Raw genomic sequence first — 18,919 nt, forward strand, 5'->3', positions numbered from 1 at the left:
AAGTATGTTTCTGTCAAACTGGTGATTTGTTCATGAAGATGATGAATTGTTCTTTCTAATTGTAATTTTGTTTTTTTTGGTGGGTGTGGAGTGTATAGAGAGGTGTTGCAGCTTGATGATACATTTACCTTTGGATGTTGAGCATTATACTCTCTTTAGATATAAAATATACCTTTATTTCTTTGAGGTAAATTGGCTCTTTATACTGGAGTCCACATTGATTGCGTTCAATGCTTTGTACTAAAGGAGGACATACTAAGCTTAATAGATCTGGAACTGAATTTTGTGATGACAATTGTTTAGCTCTGCTTTTCTTTTTTTTGTTTTTATGTTTTAATCGCCTTTTTGAAATATACAGTGGATAAAACCAAAATCCAAGAACAAAAATACAATATATTCAATTTACTTAGGGGTCCTTAGGGGTATATACACTGCTCAAAAAAATTAAAGGAACACTTTTAAAAAACATCAGATCTCAATGGGGAAAAATATCATGCTGGATATCTATACTGATATGTACTGGGTAATGTGTTAGAAACGTAAAGATGCCCCATCGTTTGATGGAAATGAAAATTGTCAACATACAGTGGGCTGAATTCAAAGACACCCCGAAAAGCAAAGTGAAAAAATGATGCAGCAGGCTAGTCCATTTTGCTGAAATGTCATTGCAGCAACTCAAAATGGTACTCAGTAGTTTTTATGGCCCCCAAGTGCTTGTATGCATGCCTGACAATGTCGGAGCATGCTCCTAATGAGATGACGGATGGTGTCCTGGGGTATTTCCTCCCAGATCTGGACCAGAGCATTACTGAGCTCCTGGACAGTCTGAGGTGCAAACTGGCGGTTTTAGATGGACCAAAACATGATATCCCAGAGATGTTCTACAGGATTTAGGTCAGGCGAGCGTGTAGGCCATTCATTGGTGTCAATTCCTTCATCCTTCAAGAACTGCCTGCATACTCTCACCACATGAGGCTGGGCATTGTCGTGCACAAGGAGGAACCCAGGATCCACTGCACCAGCGTAGGATCTGACAATGGGTCCAAGGATTTCATCCCGATACCTAATGGCAGTCAGGGTGCCATTGTCTAACCTGTAAAGGTCTGTGCATCCCTCCATGGATATGCCTCCCCAGACCATCACTGACCCACCACCAAAACGGTCATGCTGAACGATGTTACAGGCAGCATAACTTTCTCCATGGCTTTTCCAGACCTTTTCATGTCTGTCACATCAGGGTGAACCTGCTCTCATCTGTGAACAGCACAGGGCACCAATGGCAGACCTGTCAATTCTGGTGTTCAATGGCAAATGCCAATCAAACTCTATGGTGTCGAACAGTGAGCACAGGGCCCATTAAAGGATGTCGGGCCCTCAGGCCACCCTCATGAAGTCTGTTTTGATTGTTTGGTCAGAGACATTCACACCAGTGTCCTGCTGGAGGTCATTTTGTAGGGCTCTGGCAGTGCTCATCCTGTTCCTCCTTGCACAAAGGAGCAGATACCTGTCCTGCTGATGGGTTAAGGACCTTCTATGGCCTGTCCAGCTTTCCAAGAGTAACTGCCTGTCTCCTGGAATCTCCTCCATGCTCTTGAGACTGATGGTAGACACAGCAAACCTTCTGGCAATGGCACGTATTGATGTGCCATCCTGGAGGTGTTGGACTGCCTGTGCAACCTCTGTGGGGTCCAGGTATCACCTCATGCTACCAGTAGTGACACTGACCATAGCCAAATGCAAAACTAGTGAAAAACAGTCAGAAAAGAGGAGTAGGGGGAAAGAATGTCAGTGACCTCCACCTATAAAACCATAACTGTTTTGGGGGTCGTCTCATTGTTGCCCAACTAGTCCACCTGTTGTTAATTTCATTAACACCAAAGCAGCTGAAACTGATTAACAACCCACTCTGCTACTTAACTGACCAGATCAATATCCCAGGAGTTTAATTGACTTGATGCTATACTCTGATTAAAAAGTGTTCCTTTAATTTTTTTGAGCAGTGTATTTTCTAAAACAGTGACATTCACCAAGGTTTCACTGCAGGTGTAACCTGCTGCATGTTTTAAATTGCAGTAAATAGTTCACCTGCAGTAAATATTTAAACACAGTTCCTATACTAGGGTGACAACACTCACTCACTGTTGCCCTAGGACAGGACTACAGAACACCCTCCTTTAATTATTAACATATGGGGGGTGTTCCATAATTCTAATATACTTCCTGATAGCATTGCTTGAGATAAGACCTCAGAGTGTACAGGATAGTACTCGATTTCTGCCAAGATAAACAGATATTGAATAGATACAGCAAAATGCTTTCAGTTGTATATTTAACAAAAGCAAGGAGCAAATAAGAGTGGGAAATTGTTAGGTCCCATTAACAATATGGCGTTTGAATTGCAGGTAGAACAGCTGCGATTCTGCCCATGATTTCAAAATGCTTTGCTAAAATAACAAATTGCACAACAACGTGCTCAGGTGCCATTAATTTTAATGGAACCTAAAAACGCAGTTCAGCTGCAATTGGCACCTGATAAATTGTGGCAAAGCACATCACAGAAGCATGCCGCCCAAAAGAAGCTGCTGAACTTCTTTTAGGCAACACGCTTCACACAGTGTGGTTTGCCACGATTTATCCCACAACAATCGCAGCAGAACCGCACCACATTTTAAAGTGTCATTAAAATGAATGGCACCTGAACATGGTGTTGTGCAATTTGTTATATTAGCAAAGCATTTTGAAATTGCAGGCAGAATCGCCACAATTCTGCCTGCAATTCAAAATGCCATAGTGTGAATGGGGCCTTAGATGATTAAAATATTATAAGTTGTTAAAAATTTAAATACCTTGTTTCTTTATAGAATTTGTAAATATATTTGTACATGGGGAAACTTTGTACATACTGCATGTATAGCTTTCCTGTACTGCTTAGCAATGCTGTATAATTGTGTTATGCTGATACTCTTATCTTACCGCTAGGCTATTAGACTGCTTGAGTGAAAACATTAGACTCTCTACAGTTTCTAATGACATGAAATACTGACAGAGAGAGACCATGTGATCTTTTGTGATCTTTGTGAATACAGAGGGTGGGTAGCGCACAGTAGAGATGGTCTATACTGTATGTTCGGCTCGAACATTAGATGTTCGTCTGTTCATTGAACACATGAACATCTGAGGCGTTCTGCGAGCTATTCGCCCCCGCACCCCACAGTGCAATGTGCTCTGGCAGTGCATTGTAATTGGCCAAAGCATTGCACCTGACCACAAGTCCACTCCCCACGCTATATAAGGCTGCTTACACAGCAGCCTTGTGTAGTGTGTCAGCGGAGATAGGTGAGGTTAGTTCATGGTTTGTTAGTAGACATTGTAGAAAGTGTAGTGCAGTGTTGTAGAGCAGTGTTGAGGTGTCAGTGTGTTGTTTTTACAACACTTTTGCATCACTGCTGTTCCCATATATTTTTTTTCTTTGTGAATTTTTAATTTTTTTAATTTTTTTTTTAGCATCAAGTTCTCTTGCTGGACCTTTAGTCTTCGCCTTTTGTGTCGCAGGTGTTTTTCCTTCTGCGTCAGCAGTGGTTTCATTTATTTATTTATTTTTGGCTGCAGCACTAAAACCATTTACGGTGTAATTGCTGTTCCCCCCTTCTGCAGTGTTCCTCCTTCTGCATCAGCAGTGGCTCCTTTTTTTTTTGGTTTTCTTAATTTTTTCCATTTATTTAATTTTTGGGGGTTTTTTACTGCTGTGGCCAAAAAAATGTAAAGTATCCATAGTTACTGTAGTTATAGTTAACTAAGTTAAGTTATAAAAATCCCCTAAAAACATCCCCATCATGTCCGAAAGGCGAGGCAGCTGCTCACAGGCAGCTAAGAGAGGGCAAGCGGCCTTTGTGTCCACAGTGAAAAGTGGTGGTCATGGACATGGTGTATCCACTGCAGGCAGGGCACGCTTGTCCTTTTTTTCTGGTCCTGGCTGTGTTATTGAGCCACAACATGCTGAAGAGGCGGTGAAGTGGATAACTAAGCCATCCTCATCCTGCTCATCCTCTGTCACCCAGGCTCATACTATTTTGCATTCCACCGCAGCTGCATGTAATTTTGATTTTGTACCATTTTTCTCTCATTGGTAACAATTTTTAACTGCAGGGCCCATTCCTGTGCCCAGCAAGAGTAACTGTGAGGAGTTACAGTGTTCAGGCACCACCAACTCCCAAGGCCCAATTTTTTCGGACCTGTGTGACAGGTGCATATAATTAGAATTTTAAGAGCACGGTCCAATGCTGCACTCGTCAAGATTAACTCTGAAGGGTTATGGTGCGAAGGCTGCCAAACATCCCACAATGCACTGCGCTCTCATAGTGCACAGTCCCCACCCCAAACTATATAAGAAGGAGGGGAGAATACTCTCTCCGAAAATAAACAAATAAAAATAAATATATAATAAATAATTAAAAAAATAATATAAACAAAAAATACAATAAAAAAATAAAAAAACAGTGTGCCCCCCAAAAAAAACCATACCAGACCCTTTAGCTCTGGTGGAAAAGTTAGGAGGGACCCCATAGTAAACACATTTTTGTTTAAAGTGTGTAGGGTTCCCCATAAAAGCCATACCAGGCCCTTTAGGACTTGTAAGGGGAACCCCACCCCCATAAAATAGGAAAAAATGCCTCAGCGACTGTCGGCTTGTAGTTTCTCAATGAACTACTATGGTGCTGTGGAGCACCATGGTAGTTCATTGTATCTTCCTGTCAGTATATCTGCTTGCCTGTATATCCCGACTGACAGGTCTGCAGGAGACCTGCATGGCATCTGCCAATAGCTGGTGCAATGCTTTCCCGCAGCCAAAAATAATAAATGCACATTTTTTACCTTCACAAAAATGTGCATTTATTATTTTTGTTCAAAAGGTGAACTTTTCCTTTAAAGGATAAGTTTATTTTTATGGAAATATGTGCATTTACTATTTTTTCCAACAGAAGCCTGGAAAGCATTGCACCTGCGATCAGTAGATCACGTGTACAATGTGGGCTCATGCACACATGTCCTCCAGCTTTTGGCCAATAGTACCTCTGTATGGGCTTTCTGTTTGTAAGCCAGAGGACATGTCAGTGAACTACGACAGCGATCATCAACACCCTCTGCAACCTATTCAAACCACAAATCTGTCTTCCGTAGTGGCAGATGGCACTTGTAGTTTGTTCATTCACAGGAAACTGTGAACAAATGATGCAGCTGTGTGGGGGGAGCAGCCACACTCTTTTCAGTGGGTGCCAGGAGAAGAAACCTTGCTGCTGTCACTTGGGAAGGGGGATAGGGGAAGAGGCACCAGAAGCTAGAAAATGTTACATGCTCCACCCATAAATATGAGTGAATATATAACTTGTCTCAAAAGTGAACTTAACAGACATCCACAACTCCTGGGCCAGTGTAAATGGCTATATAACTCCCTAAGTGCAAGCATTTAGCAAAGAATACAATTTGTACTACATTACGTCAAAGTTATTGTGGCATCTGGCCAGATTTGACCCTGCAGGCACATTCTTTTGAACTAGTGTAAGTTGGACTACCCAGAAGAGCACATTAAAAAGAGCACAGCTGAACAAAGCCTAGGAGCCATATTTGGGAGCATCCCTCTAAACTTATTCTGTGCATGTCCTTACTCTGTTTCTTATTTGCAATATGTTTAAAGTGGAACTTTACCCATAACAACTTGATAAACAATAATGTTCTTTAGCAAGAATTGTACATTCCACATTAATAATTAAGCTATCTAAATTAGTGTGTGCTGCAAATTTCCTCCAGCATTGCTCCTGTATCTTCTTGCTGGTGGCTCCAATTTTGCTGAAGCCTAGAGCCCCGGAGCAGCAGTAGATCTTTAGGCTGTCAGCAGACTGGCCTCTACATTTTTTGCAGCGACAACAAATAGAGAGCAACTGAGCATGTGCAGAGCAGAGCGAGACAGTGTACTACAGAATTTTTAACAGTATAGGGATTTATTTTTAATATTTTACATAGCTATACTTGCAAAATGGGCCAACCTGAAGTGATCTAGCAGGACTTAATTTTTTGACTAGAGATCCAGTTTAACCCCTTAGCGCCGGGGCCTCCTGGCCCTTTAAAGGGTTTGTGATGCCTGGCAGCTGGGTTTAGGGCCATGTGACCACTGTGATTGGCTGTCATAGCGGTCACATGATCAGAAAGCTTTCCATGAGGCACCGGAAAATGTTCCAGGACCACGCAGGGCGTTCGCTCTCTGCACATGTTTGTTTACATTGGGTACGCAAATATGCAAGACCCAGCAGCCAAGAAGCTGCATATTTGCGTACAGTCAGTGCCAAGGAGTTAAGAACACAGTGAACTGGCTGAAAACTGAACACATCAATTACCACCCGGGTATCACTGTCATTTAGCAATATTCACCTGTAAAAGCAGTACCTAGATACATTGTTTTAAAAAGACACTGTCACCTTGGCAATGCAGGGCAAATTTTTGTGTCTCTGCAAATAGTTCACTTTTCCCCAACCCTCTTGTACTCGCCCTGGTAGCCACCACCAATGATTTCAGTGCCCGCTGCAATGTAGATAGGATCAGTAAGGAAGTGTAGACAATGTGAGCATAAGGGAGAGGGTCAGAAGGGTGTAATGGTATTTGCAATGACAATGTCACTTTGTCCTGCAAATTAAATGTTTAACTAAAGGCAAAACCTTTTTTTTTTTTTCATTTTGGATATAGTCATTTTTTTTTGCTATTTGTGTCCAATAGGGTAGATTTTCCTTCACTTCTTGTCCCATAACCAAAACGGGAAGTGAGAGAAAATCCTTCCAAAGTGAGGGAATTCCAGGATGTCACCAGGGTCACCAGAACTACAGAACTAGTATCCCCATTGGAAGATTTCCCCTTTATTACTGTTCTAGCAGGGGCGGACTGACCATTGGGGAACTAGGGCACTGCCCGAAGGCCCAGGGTCAGTAGGGGGCCCCATGAGATGCCCCTGGTACCTTTTTCATAGGATTTTTTGAGTTTGGGCAAGAACACAGGGTCCCCACGATTCCATATTACCCGGGGCCCCATGAGTTGTCAGTCCGCCCCTGTGTTCTAGTGTCAACCCAAAATTTGTGGTTTTACTTTTAATTTCACCTTCAATGATAACAGTAAACAGGACGAATAGAGAGGATGAATTTCCCTAATGGGGCACCTACAGCAATATAAAACAGTGTTCTAATCCCTTTCCACTCTGTCCAAAACTAAGAAAAAAATTACCTTTAGGTATACTTTGATTTATATTCTCTGTTCCTTGCTGTCAATAGAGATTGTGCTCAAGCCCTTTACTACATGCACAATAAAGTATATAATAAAAATGTTAAACCCCTGATCTGATTTACGCTGGTCACAAAGGGGATCTGTTCCTAGTTATGAAGAGGTAAGGTTTAACTATATTAATGTACTCTACAATATACTTTTTAATGAAAACATGACTATAAGACAGCTAGAAGGAAAGGGCAGATGGTTTCATAGTTTTTCTAAAATGAATGTCAAACACTGCTTATAGAAGTATTGTGTGTATAATAAAGAATAAGAAATCAATTCAATACAACAAGTTTACATAAAACTTTTCAAGCTACCAGGCTATCCCCGGCCTCCCAATTTTTGTATATTTTGAATGTTTTATACACTGTGTTCTAAAGTAAAATGATCCAGGGAGTCAAAACGAAAGGATTTGAAGGCACTTGATAAAACTACAAAGGATTTGCTTGCAGCAGTGATTTATAGATTATGACATACTAAAAAGGCAGAAAGTGGATCAGACAGTCAGGCTGGGGCAAGTCCATGGAAAAGTTGGATAGAATTTTTTTTTCAACCCTGTTGTAGCCTTTAAAAGAGATGAGAAGACAACTGTATGTTCATGTGCAGGGGATGATCAGATTATGTTTTTAGAGCAAATTCAATAGCATAAGATGGTATTTTAAATGTGAAGATGATTGATCTTGAAAGTTAGTAAAACAAATGTTGGTACTTTTTGTAATTTCAGTCAAATAGAAATTCCATTATAAAAATTGTAATTCAGGCACATTGAGGTCAATGACAAATCAAGTAGATATTGCCAAAATTATTAAACAGTTGTCTTTAAACTGTGCCAATCAGGAGAGATTGGGGGGGGGGGGGGGGGTGAGCTGCTGCTCTGTGTGTCTTAAGGACTCATAGAGTGGGGCTCGGAGTGAGCTTGCTATTGTGGGCACTGGTCAGGGGGGAGGACCCAGGAGCCCCAACAAGAGACCTGTGAAGAGGAGGGTCGGGGCTGCTTTGTGGAAAACCATTGCACAAAGCAGGTAAGTATGACATGTTTGTTGTTTAAAAAAAAACAAAAAACCTTTAATATCACTTTAAGTATGCATTTTGTTTGGTCAGAGTGTGCATGGAATGACACAGATTTACATAGTCAAGTTGAAAAAGACAGTCCATCATACTCAAACCAACAGAATTGAACTTAAGGCCTCATTCACATATCACATAGCAGGAACGAGTTTTCCTGCGTTGCATTTTTCAATAAATGATTTGCATGCGATGTTGCATGGGGCCAGCCCATTCTGTTGAATGGGCTGCCCTACTTCTGTTTGTCACCCAAAAAGAAGCCCCTGCTCCTTTTTTGGGTGACAAACCTTGTGCAATTCTTTAAGGCATGTATTTCTGTGATTTGTGCACGACATATGTTGCAGAATCAAATTGTGTTTGGGGTGCCATTAAGGCATAATGACACCCAAACGCATGCAGTGCTATGTGCTGTGAATGCCACACGATTTGGGATCGCGGGCAGAATTACAGTGTTTCTGCGTGTGATCCCAAAGCGCAAGAAGTGAACAGGCCCTAAAATTTATTGTTTTTTTGCCAAAAATAAACTTCAAGTAAGCAGTTAAATGCACAAACATTTGTATAAATTGTTTTATTTGCCAATGGAATTGTATTGTGATTCATGCAGTCTTGTTATCCAGGCACCATTCACAGATATCTGACCTTCCTGCAGACTAAACCTCTTAATACAATTTAGTCCAAGAGCTGTCTTAGCCTATGTTTGAAAAAGGAAGATATAGCAACTTACTAATAATATCAAACCTATTTTTTTTTTAGATTCCTGAAAGCATGTTAATTGCAAGCAAAGTAGCCCAGATTGGTTTAGTGAGTTGTCCTTTCCTCTTTCAGTCTGAGTGCTGACTGCTGAAGACTTATTGATATGTTAGATTTATGAAAAAATACATATTCTCACTTGCTGGAGTTCAGCTTTAGTACTTATTACTGGGCTACCATCCAGGGATTTCAGTTGTAATAATCACTTTAGATGGGATTTGGATTTAAATATACATATCCTGCTCTAGTGCATCAGAATGCACAGAGGATATGCATCTGTGCGTTGCAGTGCACTATAACACAGGGGAGTTGCATTGCAGTGCAGCGGTGCATTGGGTGTAATTAACTTTAAATGGCAATGCAGATGTACAGTGGTTTGGCATGCGTTGCAGAAGCTATATAGCATTATGGTGTGAATGAATCCTATATGCTTATTTATGCATTGCATAAATAAGTATAACAACATACATTAAAAAAGAAAGTGCTGTGCTACAATAATAAATCATAATTAATAAAAGCTGAAATCATGTCGCATTGGTGATAATGGGGTTCTAAAATTTACTTTAACCACTTGCCCTCTAGAGGATTTACCCCCCTTAATGACCAGGCCTCTTTTTGCTACTAGGCACTGCACTAATTCAACTGATAATTGCGTGGTCATGCAATGCTGTACCCAAACAAAAGTTATGACTTTTTTTTGCACAAATAGAGCTTTCTTTTCGTGGTATTTGATCACCTGTGCGCTTTTTATTTTTTGCGCTATAAACAAAAAAAAACGAAAATTTTGAAGAAAAACGATATTTTTTACTTTCAGCTATAAAAAAATATATAGTAAACTCAAAGTTAGTTATAAATTTAGGCCAAAATGTACTCTACTCCATGCTTTTGGTTAAAAAAATCCCAATAAGTGTATATTGATTGCTTTGTGTGAAAGTTATAGCAGCTACAAACTATGGTATAGATAATGGAATTTACACAGCTTTTACTTTCTGACTGCCCATCACATTTCTTGAGGTGCTAAAATACCAGGATAGTACAAACACCCCCAAATGACCTCTTTTCGGAAAGTAGACACTCTAAGCTATCTGCTGAGAGGCATATTGAGTCCATGGAAGATTTATTTTTTTTCCACAAGTTTCCGGAAAGTGACAAACACTTTTTTTTTTAACACAAAGTTGTCATTTAAATGATATATTTCTCGCACAAGCCATGGGTATATGTGGAATTACACCCCAAAATACATTCTGCTACTTCTACCGAGTATGGGGGTATCACATATGTGAGACTTTTTGGGAGCCTAGCCACATACAGGAGCCTGAAATCCAATGACCACTTTAAAAGCCTAAAGGTGCATAACTTCCTCATTTCACTTCCTCACTACCTATCACAGTTTCGAAGGCCCTGAAATGCCAGGATAGTACCAACCAGGGGCGGACTGACCATTTGGAAACTCGGGCACTGCCCGAGGGCCCGGGGTCAGTAGGGGACCCCATGAGATGCCCCTGGTACCTTTTTTATAGGCTTTATTGAGTGTGGGCAAGGACACAGGGGCCCCATGATCCACTATTGTCCGGGGGCCCCATAAGTTGTCAGTCCGCCCTTGACCAACATCCCCCAAATTACCCCTTTTTGGAAAGTAGACACCCCAACGAATTTAAAAAGAGGCATGGTGAGTATTTTGCAGATCTAATTTTCTCTCACAAGGTTTTGAAATATAAATAAAGAAAAGAAAAAATGTTTTTGTTTTTTTTCTTCGATTTTCAAAAACTCGTGGCAACAAATGAGATCTGCAAAATACTTACCATGCTTCTTATCAAATTCCTTGAGGTGTCTACTTTCCAAAAGTGGTCATTTGGGGGGTTTGGTGCTATCCTGGCATTTCAGGACCTCCGAAACTGTGATAGGTAGTCTGGAAGTGGAATGAAGAAATAAAGCCCTTTAAAAGCCTGATGGTGTTTATTGGATTTTGGGGTCCTGTACTTGGCTAGACTGCTAAAACGTCTCTCACATGTGGTACCCCCATACTCGGGAGAAGTAGCAGAATGTATTTTGGGGAGTAATTCCACATATACCCATGGCATATGTGAGCAACAAATCATTTAAGTGACAATTTTGTGTAAAAAAAATAAATTTTTGTTTGTCATTTTCCAAAAACTTGTGGTAAAAAATTAATTCTTCTATTGATTCAACAAATGCAATTTAAAAAAAAATACAATTTTTTTACTTTTAATGCACAAAAACACAACATATTGGCCAATTATTTAGTAGAATATAAAAGATGATGGTATTCCGAGTAAATAGATACCAAACATGACATGCTTTAAAACTGCACATGCTCCGTGCAATGGTGACAAACTGCATACGTTTTTAATATCCATAGGCAACATTTTAAAAGCCTTTACAAGCTACCATTTTACATTTACAGAGGAGGTCTAGTGTTAGAATTACTGTCCTTGATCTGACGTTTGTGGCGATACGTCACATGCATGGTGTAACCGCTGTTTCCATACTGACACATGGTCAAGGCTCTCGAACGCAGATGCTTTTTTTTTTTTTTTTGAGTTATTTTGATTTTTTTAATTATTTTAACACTGTCCCCTTCATTTTTTTAATCACTTTTAGTGCTATCACAGGGAATGCAAATATCCCCTATAACTTCAATGGGCATTGTCATATATTCTTTTTTGAGAAATCTGGGTTCTATCAGACACTAGATCTCTGCTCTGCCCTTACATTATCTAATCAAACCAAAATCTGTGGGATCAAATGCTTTCCCAATTTACCAGTGGCGCTGTTTATATCCTGTGAAACTGAAGTGATGAAATGCTCGTAGCTTCTGATTTCTTAGACTATAGAGATGATTGGCACCATTCTGGTCTCCAATCAGCTCTATGGTCAGCTGGCAGAAACACCAGCTGCATTCTCAGGTTCCCCCGATGGCACGGGACAGCCCAAGAAGGCCATGGAAGGCAGTGGGGGAGGGGGGCATTGTCTCCCGCTACTTGTAAAAGCAATCCTGCAGCAAATTAGCCACTAGGATTGCTTTTACTTGAAAGACAATCGCCGGCTGAAAAAAATGATACCAGGATGATGCCTGCAGCTGTAGGCATCATCCTGGTATAACCATTCAACGTCCAGTGATGTACCAGTACGTCACTGGTCCTTGTTGGGTATACAGTAATACCTCAGATTTCAAATTTAATTCGTTCTGCAGGACATTTCTTATAGCGAAGACTTCGTAAAACAAAACCCTGTTTCCCATAGGAATGCATTGAAAACCAAATAATCCGTTTCAAAGGTCAGAAAAACAGTAAATGCTGCTAAAATACCGCATGAGTTATTTTATTAACTCATGCGGTATTTTAGTAGTGACAACCATGTGTTAATGTTTCAGCTGTCAGCGGGGTTCCCCACTGACAGCTGAATGTAAAAGAATTGCTGGCAGTTAAAAAAATTATTTTACACTCAGCTGTCAGGTGCCAGTTTTTAAATGTAATTACTGTTTTTTTTTTCTTCACTATACAGTAGTTCAGAAATTCAGCTGTCACTTTCTCCCTCCAGCTAACGGAGAGAAAGTTTCTTTTAGTTTATTTCCCCAAAAGAAACAATGTTCCTTTTCAGTTTCTTAAAATATACAATGTTTCCTTTCAGTTTTTTAAACGATAGAAAGTATCCTTTAGTTTGGGGAAACTGACAGCTAATGTTGTGAGCTATAGTGAAGAGAAAAAAAGACAAGAATTGCATTTAAAAATCAGCACTGACATACACTTCATATTGTGAAAAAAATTAGTAAACCGAGGCATTATTTTCAATGGACTTTCATTTGTAAACCGAAAATTACGTTAACAGAGGCATTCATAAACCGAGGTAATACTGTATATGCTATGTTCTTTTTTTTTTGTGTATGCAGCCTGTAGACTGAATGAAAAAAAGAGAAGAAATCTCTGCCAGAAAAAGTGTATGATATGCCCACCATTAGAATATACCGCCCTGCATCCACCCACTTCTGATGGTGGGCACACATTAGGTCACACTTTGCCACATACGCCAGTTCCAAGATTGTACAAATGTCTAAATAGTGGCACACTTGAATAAAAAGTGTCCATGTATAAGTGGTACCCCATATGGAAAAGGATGACACCAAGTCCCAAACTATCTTGCCACTACTCCCCATGTAGTCTGGGCATCTGGGGGGCTCCACATGACTATCTTTTCCCTCGTAAATCCAAAACTTATAGACTGTTGCCCTCTTACAGGTCTTCTACATTTTGACTCCATATCTGGCACGCTTGCTGGGGAGAAATTGTTTGAATGCAAGGTGGCCAGAAAAATTAATGAGGGACTCATCAACACAGGTTTTTTACTGGGGAGTATAGACATCTGCAAATTTTTGGTTAAGGTGATTTGTGAGGGGCTGAATTTTGTGGAGCCGGTCAAATTCAGGGACCCCTGAGGACGACAGAGTGTATTGTTGTTGAAATGCATAAAACACATTATACTCTCATATCTATGCCTGGCCATGGCAGCAGAGAACACGGCATATGATGAATCGGGTCTGTGGACCAATACAACCGCAATTCATTTCTTTTAGTAATGCCCATGTTGAGGGTTAGTCCAAAAAAAATTTAAATTTGGAAACTGTAATGGGTTTCCATGTGAATGATCTGGCAAGGTTTGAATCTGGGTTGGCGGCGATAAACTGTTGTGCATATAACTTGCTTTGATCCACAATCAATGCATACAGATCTTCCATGAAGAACAGCTCCAAAAAATCAAGGGGAGTAGTTAAATTTGCTATTTCCACCTGAATTCCGGGTTTGGCAGTGAATGGGGGAAGTATGGGTGCTGCAGAATTTGTGGGCTGCCAATTGGGATTTGCAAGCACATCCGGAAGGATACTAGGGGCTCTACGGGCCTGTGTGCGAATTCTTGGTGGTTGCGGGACAATACTTGTGCTCGCCACCGCACCAGCTTGTACTGCAATTATGGGACTTGCCACATCACCAAGTCATACTACAGTGCTGGCAATCTGAGGCTATCTGGGAGGGGCGTGAAAACCACAGGAGGGCAAATCACATATATATATATATATATATATATATATGTGTGTGTGATTTTGCACACCTGTGCCGCCCTGTAGCAGTATTTCTGCTATAGAGCAGTCAGGAAGCAGATACATAAACAGTTTGTTTTATGGCGCTGCGTCATTTTAACTGACAATTGTGCGGTTATGCAACGCTGCACAAACATGAAATTTACATCCTTTTTTCTCCATGAATTGGGCTTTCTTTGATAGCCTGTGCATGTTTTATTTTTTGCGCTATGAAAAATAAACTCGACAATTTTGAGAAAAAAAACAATATTTTGGCCTTTTTGCTATAAAACATGTCCAGTAAAAAAATTTAAAAATCGAATTTTGTCATACATTTCAGCCACAATGTATTCGGCGACGTGTTTTTGTTAAAAAAAAGTCCAAATACGTGTAAATTAATTGGTTTATGTGAAAGTTATAGCATTTACAAATGGCAGTATAGATACTGGATTTTTTTTTTTGCATACTAATAATAGCGGCGATCAGCGATTTATGGCGGAAATCAGTGACTTATGGCGGCAATCAGCGACTTATGGCGGGACTGCGGCGGACATTCTGACACTGGGGAGGAACTGACTTGGGGTCACCGACATCCCCAGTGACACCAATACAGTGATCAGTGCAAAAAAAAACACTGACACTGTACTAATGGCACTGGGGAGGAAGGGGTTAACATTTTTAGGGTTAACTGTTTGGAGGGAGTGTTTTACTAGTGGGCGGGGTGTGTGTACTTCACTGTTGCACGCTGTCCCGGAAAGCTAAGCCCTGCTCTCCGGAAAGGTGAGCTGGGAACTGACAGGGAGCAGAGCTACATTGAAAACAATGCAGCTGTGCTCTGTGTCAGTGTTTGCTGGCAATTGCCGGGACCCGGTGGGTAATCACCGGCCGGGACCCGGTGATTGACACCTGCGGCCGCGATCGGTGCGGCGGGCAGGGCAGTCGTGCGCCTTGCGCGCGCCCCCTAGCATGTAAACAAAGATCACTTTTATATATATGATCCTGCCTACAGGGGCTGCTTTGCCGCAATATATATACTGTGGGCGGTCCCCTAGTGGTTAATGTGTTTAAATCAATCTGTGTCCAGTGAAAAACATCAGTTTCAAAAAGTTCAACTTAACATCTTCAAATTCAACAGTTCCAATAAATGGGCAAAAAAGGGTAACGTTTTCTTCAGTGACTCGCACCACCATTCACTCTCCACTCTCACCTTAGCTTCTGGCCTATATGCAGGTCACCATGTGCCTTCCCCGTTAAGGGGTCAAAATGGTTAACTGAGTGTTTCCTCGTCCTTCCTAGTAACTTTTTTGCAGGTTCACAACATAACATCATGTTTCCTCGTCCTTCCTAGTAACTTTTTTGTAGGTTCATTACATAATATCAGATCGCCCTTATATTCTCTCCTCTGCAGTCAACTCTGATAAAGCAAGAGACTGCACATAGTGTTTTATCATTTAAAAATACCATAATATGCTCTCCCCATAGCGCCTCCCTAATACTTACCTGAGCTCCCTCTTGGTCCACTGATGTGCAGCAATGTAAAATACACTCACAAAGCAAGTGCACTAATAAACAGTAGTGCACCACTTTAAGAGGCAGATTGCGGTATATTAGTATGATAACCCCTTTAAGTATAAGATGTCAGTATCACCAAGCCCTTGTCTCCATGTGTAGACTTCTTCCTGGTAGCATGATAGCCTCACGTTGACACATTTCACTTCTTCCAAAGGGAAAAAACAGAGCCCAGCTACCTTGCCTGTGTATATATTCCACTGATTGCATTATAATGGTGGTGGCCATATTGCCGGCTATATCCACCATTTTCCCTAAGTCTATAGACATACATATTGACAGAGATCATAATGGGAAAAGAATAGGGCACATGTAGTGGCTGCCATTTTTTAGGTTGTCTTACTTAAGGCACTACCCATAGTTGTCATTTTTTTAGTTGGACAAGTGACACATGTATGACAGCCACCATTATATTTACTATATACCTCAAAACCTGTACTCACAGACACAATTTTTTTACCTCAAATGCATACCATTGGCATTTCAATTTAACTGCAGTCACTGTTCTAGCATATTTCTTTATAATTATTAAGGGGGTATCCTATGCATTGCTAATAAAACAGTTGATGTCTACTTCTACATTATGTCCCCAAGGGGTCAGTGTTTTTAACTCATGTATCCATTTCAATTCCTTTTGCCTAAGTACCCTGGTTTTGTTAGATCCACTTCAATATTGTTTATATTTTTCTATACCCCAGAATGTAGTACCTCTAACTTCTTTGTTATGTACCTTCTGGCAGCGTTTGGAAAGTGGATGTTTTGGGTAGCTGATTGTAATATTGTACATATGTTCTTTAATTCTTTTCATCTCTATCCTGTTTATACATCCTATATATTGGGTCCCACCCAGACCACGCAAGGGAATGAAATGAGCTAAGCTGCTAAAATAGCAAACAGGGCTGGCTGCAGGTCAGAGACGAGTGGCTGTAGGAGATGAGTGGCTAGTAAATAACCGACAGCTGAGCTGCTTCTGAGCACTGAAAGAAAAGACCTGCTTGTTAAGTAGCAGAAGCCCAGCCCTGACAGTACCCTCTCCTTAACGACCCCTCCCCCTCAGGGAGGCACAAGGCTTGAGGGGAAAATGTAAATGGAAAGCACGGATGAGGGCAGGAGCATGTTTTTCCAAGGATGAGACCCAAGAGCGTTCCTCCAGACCATAACCCCTCCAGTGAGCTAGATATTGTATGCATCCACAAAAGCTATGGGATTCAATGATAGATTGTATCTCATGTTCCTCATGGTTGTCAACCTGAACCGGGCGAGGGTGTGATACCAACGGGGTATAGCAGTTACACACAAAAGGTTTTAATAAGGAAAAATGGAATACATTGGAAATATGCATTTTTGAAGGAAAATCGAATGCGTATGCCACTTGGTTAACCCTACGGAGTATGTTTAAAAGCCCAATATACTGAGGCACCAGTTCAGAATCAGAGGTTACAGGAAGACAGCTAGACCCTATCCTCAACTTGGTAGGAGGGTGCGGTTAGGTGTCGGCGATCAGCATGGAGTTTGTACCTCTCTCTGGAACATTACAAGAATTCTTGGATCTGAAGCCAAGTGGAACAGAGTTCTGGAATATGTTCCTCTATCGCAGGAATTCCCTGCAGAAAAAATGTATCAGGCAACATGGATGGCTGGAACCCATAGTTCACCATAAATGGAGATAATAGGGAGGCAGCATTGATGGTGTTATTGTGAGTAAACTCTGTCCAAGGTAACAGTTCTGCCCAGTTGTTATGGTGGTCTGATATAGCAACATAGGAACTTTTCCAAGGCTTGGTTGGCCTGTTCTGCAGCACTACTGGACTGAGGGTGATATGCCAAGGAGAAGGAAATCTGAATTCCCAACTGTGCTCAAAAGGCCCACCAAATCCTGAACACAAACTGGCAATCCCTGTCCAAGATGATAACTTTAGGTAACCCATGTAACCGAAAGACCTACAGAGAAAATATTGATGCCAATTCTTTGGACGTAGGCAACATTTTTAGCGGAATGCATGTGACATTTTTGAAAAAAGGTCAACCACCAAAAGAATAACTGTATTGCCCTGGGAGTTAGCTAAATCCACTATAAAATCAATAGAAAAGTGGATCCAAGGCCTCTCTCCACTGGGTATGGGTTATAGAAGGCCTACAGGAAGGAGGTGTTTTATTCTGAGAACACACAGGACAAGCAGCAACAAAGGCAATTACATCAGCGTGGAGACTAGGCCACAGAATTGTTGAGACATAGACCATATGAGTTGATTTTTTCCCTGGGTGCCCAGCTGCTTTGAAAGAATGGTAGGTCTGGAGCAAAGCAGCGCAGAGATTCTCAGGGACAAAGCAGCGGCCATGAGGTTTTCCAGGAGAAGCATGGATTTGAGAAGCCAGAATTCTCTCACTCAAAGGTGAAGTGAGACTAGTGTTAATAGTGGCCAAAATGCGGTCTGGAGGTATCACAGGAGTAGGAACAGACTCCATTTCGGCAAAGGAGGAAAACTGCTGCAATAATGCATCTGCCCTTAAATTCTTCGTACCGGGTAAGAATGAAACTATGTAATTGAAACTTGACAGAAAAAAGGCCCACCAAGCCCTTCTAGGAGATAAGCGTTTGGCCTCATGAGATTCTTATGGTCAGTCAAAATGAGGACCTGCACAGTAGTATACTAGAGGAGATGCCTCCATTCTTTAAGAGCTAAAATGATGGCTAATAATTCTCTGTCCCCAATTTCGTAATTGCATTCTGCTGGAGACAATGTTTTAGAAAGTAGCCACAAGGTTGCATAGGGCCCACGGGGGTAGGACGTTGAGACAGGAGAGTGCCTACTCCAGTCTCAGATGCATCAACCTCAAGAATGAAGGGTACCATAGGATCAGGATGTGCCAGCACTGGGGCTGCAGCACAAGTGACTCTGAGGGATTCAAAGGCTTTAATAGAATCTGGAGATCGAGGTTGCAGTGGTATCGAGTGCTTCAGCACAAAGGCACTATCTATGAACAAGCCTGCAGCTCCAGAATCGATTAGTGCCTGAGTGTTGATGGAAAACTCAGGCCAAAAAAGGGTAACCAGAACTAGAGGCTTAGCTTTAAGGATAGCTGGGGACGCCACCTAAGGTCCTTAGGTGTGGGCATTTCCCGGACGGATTGGAC

The 18,919-nt window shown here is 41.2% G+C and overlaps 1 protein-coding gene across 1 annotated transcript in view; it reads left to right on the forward strand.

Moving 5' to 3' along the window:
- The window catches only part of WDR27 (WD repeat domain 27), a 425,210-nt gene that overhangs the window by 256,071 nt on the left and 150,220 nt on the right, over positions 1-18,919 (forward strand). The gene's annotated exons all lie outside the window — the stretch shown is intronic.

The sequence above is a fragment of the Staurois parvus genome, unplaced genomic scaffold (assembly GCF_062004578.1).
Source record: "Staurois parvus isolate SC_StPar_1 unplaced genomic scaffold, SC_StPar_1.0 ptg000081l, whole genome shotgun sequence".
Taxonomy (NCBI): domain Eukaryota; kingdom Metazoa; phylum Chordata; class Amphibia; order Anura; family Ranidae; genus Staurois; species Staurois parvus.